The sequence below is a fragment of the Coenobita brevimanus genome, chromosome 91, assembly GCF_032717465.1.
Source record: "Coenobita brevimanus isolate Jiangsu-jjx chromosome 91, ASM3271746v2, whole genome shotgun sequence".
NCBI lineage: Eukaryota > Metazoa > Arthropoda > Malacostraca > Decapoda > Coenobitidae > Coenobita > Coenobita brevimanus.
In genome coordinates, this window is record NC_137044.1 from 18,148,779 (window position 1) to 18,159,051 (window position 10,273).

The window sequence follows — 10,273 nt, forward strand, 5'->3', positions numbered from 1 at the left end:
CCCTTCCACTCCACAGCTTACTGGGAGTGGTCAGGCCGCAGCATTTATCTCTGGGTGGAGGAGGTTCGAAGAGAAACCAGTGTCGTAGCAACCGGGAGCGTGACAGAAAACTTTTAGGGCTGACTATAGTGGGGTGAGGGTGCACAATGTTACTGTGTTTTATTAGGTAGTTCTTTAGTCATCATTTGTTTATATAATTTTTTTTACCTTATTCTTTCTATTGCCAGATGACTTTTTCCTGTTTAACTGCTTCACAACCATGGCGTCTTGTGTTGATCATGCTGCCTCGAGACGATTTTACTCAGCATCGAACAGCCTCGTAGCGAAGGGATAAAATAAATGGTTATATCTGATCCCTCTACATGGGAAAAAATTCTCTTGCTGAATAAAATCGTTTGTAGATAGCAAGAGCAATATATGATATGCTGGGGCTGAAGGGATAAGAATAACACCCTCAGGACTTACAAAATTTTTATAGTTTTGATCTTGCGATTTGGCTTATCTATTTTAGAATGATCTGTAGTGAGGGAAGGTGTGTGTGTGTGTGTGTGTGTGTGTGTGTGTGTGAGAGAGAGAGAGAGAGAGAGAGGAGGGGAATGGGGAGAGGGTTGAGAGGAAGCTAGTGACAGACGTATAGACGTGGGTTGGCAGGCTACACGTGTCACTCACCTTCCCTCCATCACTAGGCTTGTCTCATCTCACTCACTCTGTCCAACCCTGCTCCCTACAACCTTCCTACCGCCCTGCCTTTCTTTCTTACTTCCCTCTCTCCCTCCCTTCCTTCAACTCAGATTTTCAACACATTATTAGAGTGGCAGTGTAACTAATTTTTGAAACAAGCAAGAGTAACCGCATTATTAAAAAAATAGTAGAATGGAATTTGCTGGAAACCATAAACACACAGAACAAAACAGTTTCATCTCACACTTACACTTTGGATTCCGGAACTATCAATCGTTTTTCCACCCTCTTCTTAACTTTTTTTTTTTTTTTTTTTTTTCACGCATTCCAGAACGCATAGATCCCGCAAAAGACATCTCAGGAATCTTAAATTTCATGTTTTAAATAACAGTTAGCTAAGAGTAACGATGATTGTCTCAAGGAACGTAAGGAAAGACTTATAATTAACCCCTTCAGTCCGGTAACAAATTCTTATATTCTTGCTATCACCAGACGATTTTTTTTTGTCAGCTTGGGATACTGATGAGCCGGAGGATTTTAGATACATATGGCCTTCATTGAACCACTCCGTACGAGAGGCCATGCTAAAGGTGAATAAATTGTCTGTAGGAAGAAAGAATAAAACTAACGCCACAGGATTCAAGGGGTTGATAGGAAAAGACCGGATTGGTTAAGTGTTACAAGCGAATTGACATACGCGTAAGGTTCAGTTTTGGGTCCTGTTCTTTTCGTTATTTATACCGGTGGTGTTGGTGAGTGCTTGTGTTGCTAAATATCTAAATCTGATGATACAAAAATCGACCATAGCGCCAACACACCATACAACGATTAATCATTCAGAGAGAGCATGATAAACTGTTCAATGGGACTCAAACGTCTTGGGGGAGGCGGTGGTCGACTCAGTCTAGAGGTAGTCTGCTGTTCCCACCGCCCACTCAGTCTAGAGGTAGTCTGCTGTTCCCACCGCCCACTCAGTCTAGAGGTAGTCTGCTGTTTCCACCGCCCACTCAGTCTAGAGGTAGTCTGCTGTTCCCACCGCCCACTCAGTCTAGAGGTAGTCTGCTGTTCCCACCGCCCACTCAGTCTAGAGGTAGTCTGCTTTTCCCACCGCCCACTCAGTCTAGAGGTAGTCTGCTGTTCCCACCGCCCACTCAGTCTAGAGGTAGTCTGCTGTTCTCACCGCCCACTCAGTATAGAGGTTGTCTGCTGTTCCATTGGACGCGGGTTCGAATCTCGGCTGCGGCAGGGAACAGTTTAAGGATTTAATTTAGTTGAAAGCAGACTTTACTGATCTTTTGTAGGAGTCGCCGACATGTTATAACCCCTTTCCCCCCCACCCCGCCCATACCAATACACCAGTCCTTTATGAGACAGCCTTAGCATGTGTTCGGTATGGATGGTGGGTGTTAGCGCCGAAATGGTGACAAGTGAAGGTGTATGTAATGTAGGAGGACTCTGGGATTTGGGGAACAAGTTGTTAAGTCTATGCCAAAAGTCGAACACAGAAAAAAGAAAAATAAGAATTATGAGTAAAAATAATGCACTACAAATAGTATTCAATTTAAGAGCCAATCCTGTTTAAGCCCACTTCGAGGTGTAGGGGCCCGAGGCAAAGGTAGTTAGTCCAGTATATCTTAGTGTACATGACCAGCGTGCCCCTTTTGGTATCATTACAGGGCCGAAAAGCCTTAAGTCACCTGTTGGGGAATTGAACCTGTCTGTCATACCAGTTTGGACGTTCTGATCACAAGACACCAGGCGCCTTGAGAATGTTAAGCCAAAAAATGGATTTGGGAATAATAACGAATGAAAACACCAAGTAGAGTGTGAGTTCATGAGCAAAGTATTCGAATTCAAATCAGAGAGTGTCAACCCCGCTTTGTACAGTCTTATTATGGCCACACCGTGAGTACTGTGTTCAGTTTTGGTCACGATATTACTTAAAGGATGTGGAAAATAAGGAGTACAGTGAAGGATGACAGAAGTACTCGCATTATATACCCATGGAACAAACCATATAAGGAACAGTCCTCAGTTTATTGAAGCGCGCGCGCGCGCACACACACACACACACACACACACACACACACACACACACACACACACACACACACACACACACACACACACACACACACACACACACACACACACACACACACACACACACACACACACACAGGACATGGTAATATAACACTAAGAAGTACAGTATATGAAAAATAAACTGGTTGAATTACATCAGGGGTAGGCCTAATAATTATCAGCAAACGTGTCCGCTCAAATAAGGCAAAGCATTTTCTTCGGTAGTATTGTAAACATAGAGAACAAGTTGCCCGGGAATGTGGCAGACTGCGATACTGTAATAATATTTAAAAGTCTTTCTGTATAAGTATTTGGCTTCTCCCCAGCTAACACATTCATGGATGCAAAACACCAAAATCTATGTGACTGTTTTCCTCTTATTCAGATCAGGGAGGGTACAGTAACACCACAACATATGCAGTTACTACTATTTTTCTCCTACAGATTAAGGTAGCGAAGAATACAGTTTCCAGTTCATTCTATCCTATGAAATTTCCATGACTTTTTCTCTGCTGTTAGGCGGTCCTGCTTAGCTTTTACTGCTGGCCTGGGCTGGAGGGATTGGTGGGTAGGGGGGGACGTTCTTGCTTACGACTCATAAAAAGTATATCATAATCTTCTTTAACAAACAGCCTTGAAAGGATTGTTAGGGCTGTTGTTGTTTGCTTTCCTTTATACTCCCTCCTTCCCCTCTCCTTCACTTATTTATTCTTGTCTTTCTTCATTGCGGTCTCTCTGTCCTTCCCACCCTGTCTTTTATTCTTTCCTTCTACCTTCTCTCTCGTTCTCCTTCCCCTCTCCCTATACCTTTTTCGTCAGTGTTCCCTCCTCCTCCTCCTCCGTTTCCCTTTTCTACTTCAGCGCACCCCTTCCTGGTCTGTGCACACTTTCTGTACACTTTTTCTTGTGCATTCTCCTTTCCTCCTTCCTGTCGTCCGAGCACTTTCCTTCCCTTTTGTGCACTCCCTTGCTGCTTCCTCTCTGTGCACTCTCCTTCCTTCTGTGCACTCTCCTTCTCTACTTCCCTCCTGTGCGCTATCCATCCCTCCTCTTCCGTGCACACTCCCATCCTCTTTCTTATCTGTGCATTCACTTTCTCTCCTTCCCTTCCATGCATATTTTCTTCCCCACTGCGCATTCTTCCATCCAGAGCACTCTCCTTTCATTCTGCTGTCTCTCCTTCCTGCGCACTCTCCTTTCATTCTGCTGACTCTCCTTTCATTCTGCTGACTCCTTTCTTTCTGCTGACTCTTTCTGCTGACTCTCCTTTCTTTCTGCTGACTCCTTTCTTTCTGCTGACTCTCTTTCCTTTCTGCTGACTCCTTTCTTTATGCTGACTTTTCTTTCTGCGCACTCCTTTTTTTCTGACTCTCCTTCTTTTTGCTGATTCTCCTTCCGTTCTGTTTACTCTCCTTTCTTTCTGCTGATCCGTTTCTTTCTGTTTATCCTTTCTCTCCGCTGACTCTCCTTTCTTCCTGCTGACTTTTCTTTCTTTCATCGCATTCTCCTTTCTGCTGACTCTCCTTTCCTTCTGCTGACTCACTCACGCATTCTGCTCACTCTCCCTTCTTTCAGAGCACTCTCCTTCCCACAAGTGCACTCTTCATTCCGCTAGGTCAGATTTTACTGGCGAGAGGACGCGAATAAGTTTGTTTGTTTTGCTGTGTTCCTTACCTCTCTTAGGTCACCTTTTCAGCACGGTGATGTCTCTTATTTATTATTATTATTATTATTATTTATTATTATTATTAGGCCTATTATTATCATTATTATTATTTTTATCGTATTATTATTAGGCCTATTATTATTATTATTACTATCATCATCATCATCATCGTCATCATCATTATCATCATCATCATCATCATCATCATCATCATCATCATCATCCATTTTTATTTTACTGTGTTACCTTTCCTGCTACTGTCTTCTTATACTTAACATCAGAGAGGTATTTCTGTATTGAGGGGTTATAATAGCCTTCCTTCTCCCCTTCACTACAAGGAGACTGTCTTGAGGAAAATCGTCTGGTAGGAGTAAGAATAAGTCACTCACAGCTGAATAAAATCGTCTGCCTTTAGCTGGAACGAAATTATAGATATAGCGACCATGAGAGGGTTATATCAGGGCCTAGAGATAGATAGATAGATAGAGAGAGAGAGAGAGACCAGATTTTTCGTGCAGTGTAACGCCAAGTCGAGGGTCCAGTTGTGCTAAATATAATAAAATAATGTTATATCTTCTTTGCTTTGAATAACTGAGTACTTTGTGAAGAGAATGTATTATTGACTGCCCTTTATGTTTGTCAGTCCTCTTTCAAAAGCTTCGTTCAATACCGTATGTATCACAGGTTTTCATGTATAGGCTAAATCAGCATATATTTGAAGGGGTTTTTGTAAGGTAAGCACAGAGTGAAGGAAGGAGTGAAGGGGAGTTGTTATTATTTACACACACACACACACACACACACACACACACACACACACACACACACACACACACACACACACACACACACACACACACACACACACACACACACACACACAATCTCCTATCACGTCTCTTCAATTTCTGCGCTCCTTCCCTCCCTCCTCCCACCTTCCTTCCTGCCTTCCTTCCTTTCTTCCCTTCTTCCTTCCTTCTCATAATAACGTCGCCTTCTTCCCACACTCTTCTTCACTTGCTTACCTTCCAAGTTTTTCCTGTTTTTTCCCTTTCTGTCACACAAAATCTGAGTTATTTCTGCTACCTCCCCTTCCTTCCTGGTGTTCGCCCTTCCTTCTTCCTTCCCATTCAGGTCTCGTCTTTATCTCTTCATCTTCCTTGTGTCTCTCGCTCATCTTGTCTTCCTCTCTTCCTTCCCCTTAACATATCTGTCTTCCCTCTTCCTCCCCACTCTTCCATCCCGTCTTTTCCCTCCATCCCATACCAATATCATCCTAGTCTGTTTATATTCTTTCCTTGTTTCTATCCTGCTTTTTCCCCTTTCCCTTCTTATAAATATATCTCTCATATCTGCCTGCCTCCCTCATTTCTGTCTTCTATTCTCCCTTCCTTTTTTCCAGTCTTTTATCTTTGTGTCTTCCAGTCTATCTTCCTTTCTTCCAGTCTTTCTTCGTCCATTCTTCCAGTCTTTCTTTCTTCCAGTCTTTCTTCACTCGATTCCCACGTCCCTTTTATCTTCGTCTGTCATTCCCCGTCGCGTATTGCCTTTCTCATGTTTCCTTTTTCCTTCCTTTCTCGTCACAATTCGGCACCCCTTCCCTCGACCTTATATCTCTACATCTCTCCCTTCTTCCCTCATTGCTTCTTCCTCTTTGTTTCTCCTTTATTTTCCATCCCTTCTTCCCTCCTTTCCTCTTCTACTAACTGTTCCTTCTTCCTTCATTCTTATTCTCAATTTTCCTTCCTCGTTATCTTCCCTGTATATTTCCCCCCCCACCTTGCTTCTTCCTGTCTTCCTTCCTTCCTTCACCCCTTGCTTTCCACACACCACCTTAAATTTCTCTTCCGCCAGTCCAGCCCCTCTTACCTCTCCTCTTCCTTCCTATCCCTCCTTTTCTTGGTCCTGTCCCCTCCACCTCCTTTACTTTCTCTTAGTTCCCCTTTCCTACATCTTGCATCTTTTCCTCCATCTTACCCCTCCCCTCCACCACATCATGTAACCCGTCCCCATCCACTCACCATTTTACACCTTCCCCACCATCCCACCATAATAACTCTCTTCCTCCACCCCACCATCTTACCCCACCACCCCACCATCTTACCCTCCCCTCCCCCCCAGCCAGGTGATGACTCTTGACAGGTAGGGCGGTCGTAGGCTGAGGTGGGGATGAGATAACATTATACTGACACTGCCCCTCACCTTCCCTCATCACACCTGCCCCCACCTTACCTGCCCTTCCTTTCCTCCCTCCATCCATCCACCTTACCTGCCCTTCCTTTCCTCCCTCCGTCCCTCCACCTTACCTGCCCTTCCTTTCCTCCCTCCATCCATCCACCTTACCTTCCCTTCCTTTCCTTCCTTCATCCCTCCACCTTACCTGCCCTTCCTTTCCTCCCTTCATCCATCCACCTTACCTGCCCTTCCTTTCCTCTTTCCATCCATCCACCTTACCTGCCCTTCCTTTCCTCCCTTCATCCATCCACCTTACCTGCCCTTCCTTTCCTCCCTCCATCCCTCCACCTTACCTGCCCTTCCTTTCCTCCCTCCATCCTTCCACCTTACCTGCCCTTCCTTTCCTCCCTCCATCCATCCACCTTAAATGCTTTTCCATCCCTCCTTCCATCTCTCCACCTTACCTGCCCTTCCTTTCCTCCCTCCATCCCTCCACCTTACCTGCCCTTCCTTTCCTCCCTCCATCCCTCCACCTTACCTGCCCTTCCTTTCCTCCCTCCATCCCTCCACCTTACCTGCCCTTCCTTTCCTCCCTCCATCCCTCCACCTTACCTACCCTTCTTTTCCTCTCTCCATCCCTCCACCTTACCTACCCTTCCTTTCCTCCCTCCATCCTTCCACCTTACATGCTGTTTCTTTCCTCCCTCCATCCCTCCACCTTACCTACCCTTCCTTTCCTCCCTCCATCCTTCCACCTTACATGCTGTTTCTTTCCTCCCTCCATCCCTCCACTTTACCTGCCCTTCCTTTCCTCCCTTCATCCCTCCATTTTACCTTTGCATCCTTTCCTCCCTCCATATCGCTCCACCTTACTTCACTTCTCTCTCCCTCCTTTCCTTCCCTCCTACTTTCTCTTCCTGCCTTATTTTATATCCCTCTCCCTCTGTTTCCTTCTGTGCCTTCCTTCAGCTCTGTCTTCTTCCCCTTGTCCTTTCTTGTTTCCTTCTTTTCCATCCTTCCTTTCCCTCTACGTCTATTGCTCCCTTCCTGTCTCGTCTTCCTCACTTCCGTCCTTCCCTCTTCCTTTACGTCTTTTCCTCCCTCCATTCTTTCTTTCATCCTGCCTTTCTTTAACCCATCCTGCCTTTCTTTAACTCATCTTTCCTTCCGTTAATTCTCCATTTCCTTCTTTGCTTCCATTCTTCCTTCCTTCCTTCCTTCCTTCCTTGTTGTTTGCTTGCATGCTTGCTTGCTTGCTTGCTTCCTTCCATCATTACTTCCCTCCTTCCCATAAGATAACGTTACCTCTGACACGGCTGCCCATCGCCTCTCCATTCCTGTCTCTCCCTTCTTTCCTGGTTCTTCCTGGTTCTTCCTTTTCTCCCTTCCCTCCCTCCCTCGCTTCCCCTCTCTCCCTCCCTTCTTTCCTGGCTTCCTTCCCTTTGTGCTTTCCATTCTTCTTTCCCCTCCCTTCTGTTTTCCCTCCTAATTTCCCTCCAATAAATTAAAATGTGCCTCGGTCTTCCTCCTCCTGTTTCTTCCCAATTCTTGCCTTCCTTCCCTCCTTCCTTCCTTCCTTCCTTCTGTTTCCTCTTTCCTGTTTCTCTTTCCTCTTCCTTATTCCTTCTCTTGATTGTTCCTTATATACCCTCTCTCCATCCCTCTCCCTCCTTCCCTCTCTCACTTCCCTTTCACTCTCCTTTTCTTTTTTTCCCTTTCTTAACTCCCTTCCTCCTTTCTCTCCTCTCTCCCCTTCTTTTTCGCCCCTCCCTCCTCCTTGCCTCCCCCTTCTCTCTCTGCCCTTATTAACTTCCCCCTCCCTTCCTTTTCCAGTTTCCTTTCCTCTCCCTTTTGTAGCTCCCCTTCCTTCTTTGACTTCCTTCCACCATTCACCTTTCTTTCTCTTCCTTCTTTTCCTCTCCTCTTCTCCCTCCCTATTGTATCTTCTCTCTTTCACCCTTCCTTTTTCTTCTCCTCTTCTCCCTCCCTTCCCTGTCTTTTCTCTTTCATCCTCCCATTTTCTTCTCCTTCCCTTCCCTCTCCCCTCTTTCTTCCTCCTCCCCCTTCCTCCCCCTTTCCCTTCGTCTATCTTTTCTAACTTCCATTACATATTTCCTTCCCTCCCCTCCCCCAGCCCCCCGTGACCTCCTTTCCTTGACACACTTGCTCTTCCCTCCCCTCTCTCCCCTCCCCTCCCTCCCCTCCCTGTCCTTCCGTGACATTCCCTCTTTCCCGCACCTCTTGCTTCCATTTTCTTTCCTTCCTTCCTTCCTCCCTTCCTTCTTTCTTCCCTTCCTTCCTTCTTTCCTTCCTTCCTTCCTTTTTCCCTTCCTTCTTTCTTCCCTTCCTTCCTTCTTCCCTTCCTTCTTTCTTCCCTTCCTTCCTTCTTCCCTTCCTTCTTTCTTCCCTTCCTTCCTTCTTTCCTTCCTTCCTTCCTTCTTTCTTCCCTTCCTTCCTTCCTTCCTTCCTTCCTTCTTCCCTTCCTTCCTTCCTTCCTTCCTTCCTTCTTCCCTTCCTTCCTTCTTCCCTTCCTTCTTTCTTCCCTTCCTTCCTTCCTTCCTTCCTCCCCCCCTTCCTCCCTCCCTCCCTTCCTCCATACACTTCCTTCCTTCCTTCCTCCTGTTCTCTTCTTTACTTCCTGCCTCACAGTTTTCCCGTCTCCTTTCTTTCGTTCTTTCATCCCTTGTTTGTGTGTGTGTGTGTGTGTGTGTGTGTGTGTGTGTGTGTGTGTGTGTGTGTGTCTCTCTCTCTCTCTCTCTCTCTCTCTCTCTCTTTGTGTACCTGTCCTCATTTGCGTCCTATCTCATTCTCCTTATCTCTCTCCTTCCCCCTCTCCCCTCTTCCCCCCCCTACCCCTACCCACGCTCCCTTTCTTCGCCCTATCTCTCCCGATTCCTCCCTTTCTGTTCTTATCTCCCTTTATATTTTTCATCTCCCTTCTCCCCCACGCCTGTCATTCCCTTCCCCATGTGTTCCCTGCCTTCATTCCTCTTCATTTCAGCTCTTCCATTAATTCACACACACCTAGGTCAACTTAGGTCAATTTAGGCTGCTTCAAGTTCACGTAGGCCAGGTGTATAGAAACAGGCCCTTGGGGGGTATCCAGAAAATCATCCTGGGAAAAAATAAGACGTGTAGTCTGTGGTAATTCTTTGTAGCCATTTTCTTCCTTCTTTTTGCAGGAAATTTAATGTGAAAAAAGTATTAATATTGGAGAGGGGGTGTGAGGTTGACTTGGGTTGAGCCAGGGGGTATCGTGGCTGAAAGAGTTGAAGAACCGTTGAGTCAGGTCACTTCAGGTGCTCGTAGGTTAGCGTCATGGCATCAGTTTGTCATTTTATATCTATTCCCTTTCATTATGTGTCATTTTAAGACTTTCAGACATAATTCATTGATCCAGTCTGAATCCTTATTTTGAGATCCTTATCCTCTTCAGTCCCGTCACACACACACACACACACACACACACACACACACACACACACACACACACACACACAAATATATATATATATATATATATATATATATATATATATATACATACATATATATATATATATATATATATATATATATATATATACACACATATATATATATATATATACATATATATATATATATATATATATATATATATATATATATATATATATATATATA

General features: G+C 45.0%; 1 protein-coding gene across 1 annotated transcript in view; it reads left to right on the top strand.

Moving 5' to 3' along the window:
• The window catches only part of LOC145411804 (regulator of G-protein signaling 7-like), a 344,883-nt gene that overhangs the window by 47,656 nt on the left and 286,954 nt on the right, over positions 1-10,273 (top strand). The window lies entirely within an intron of this gene.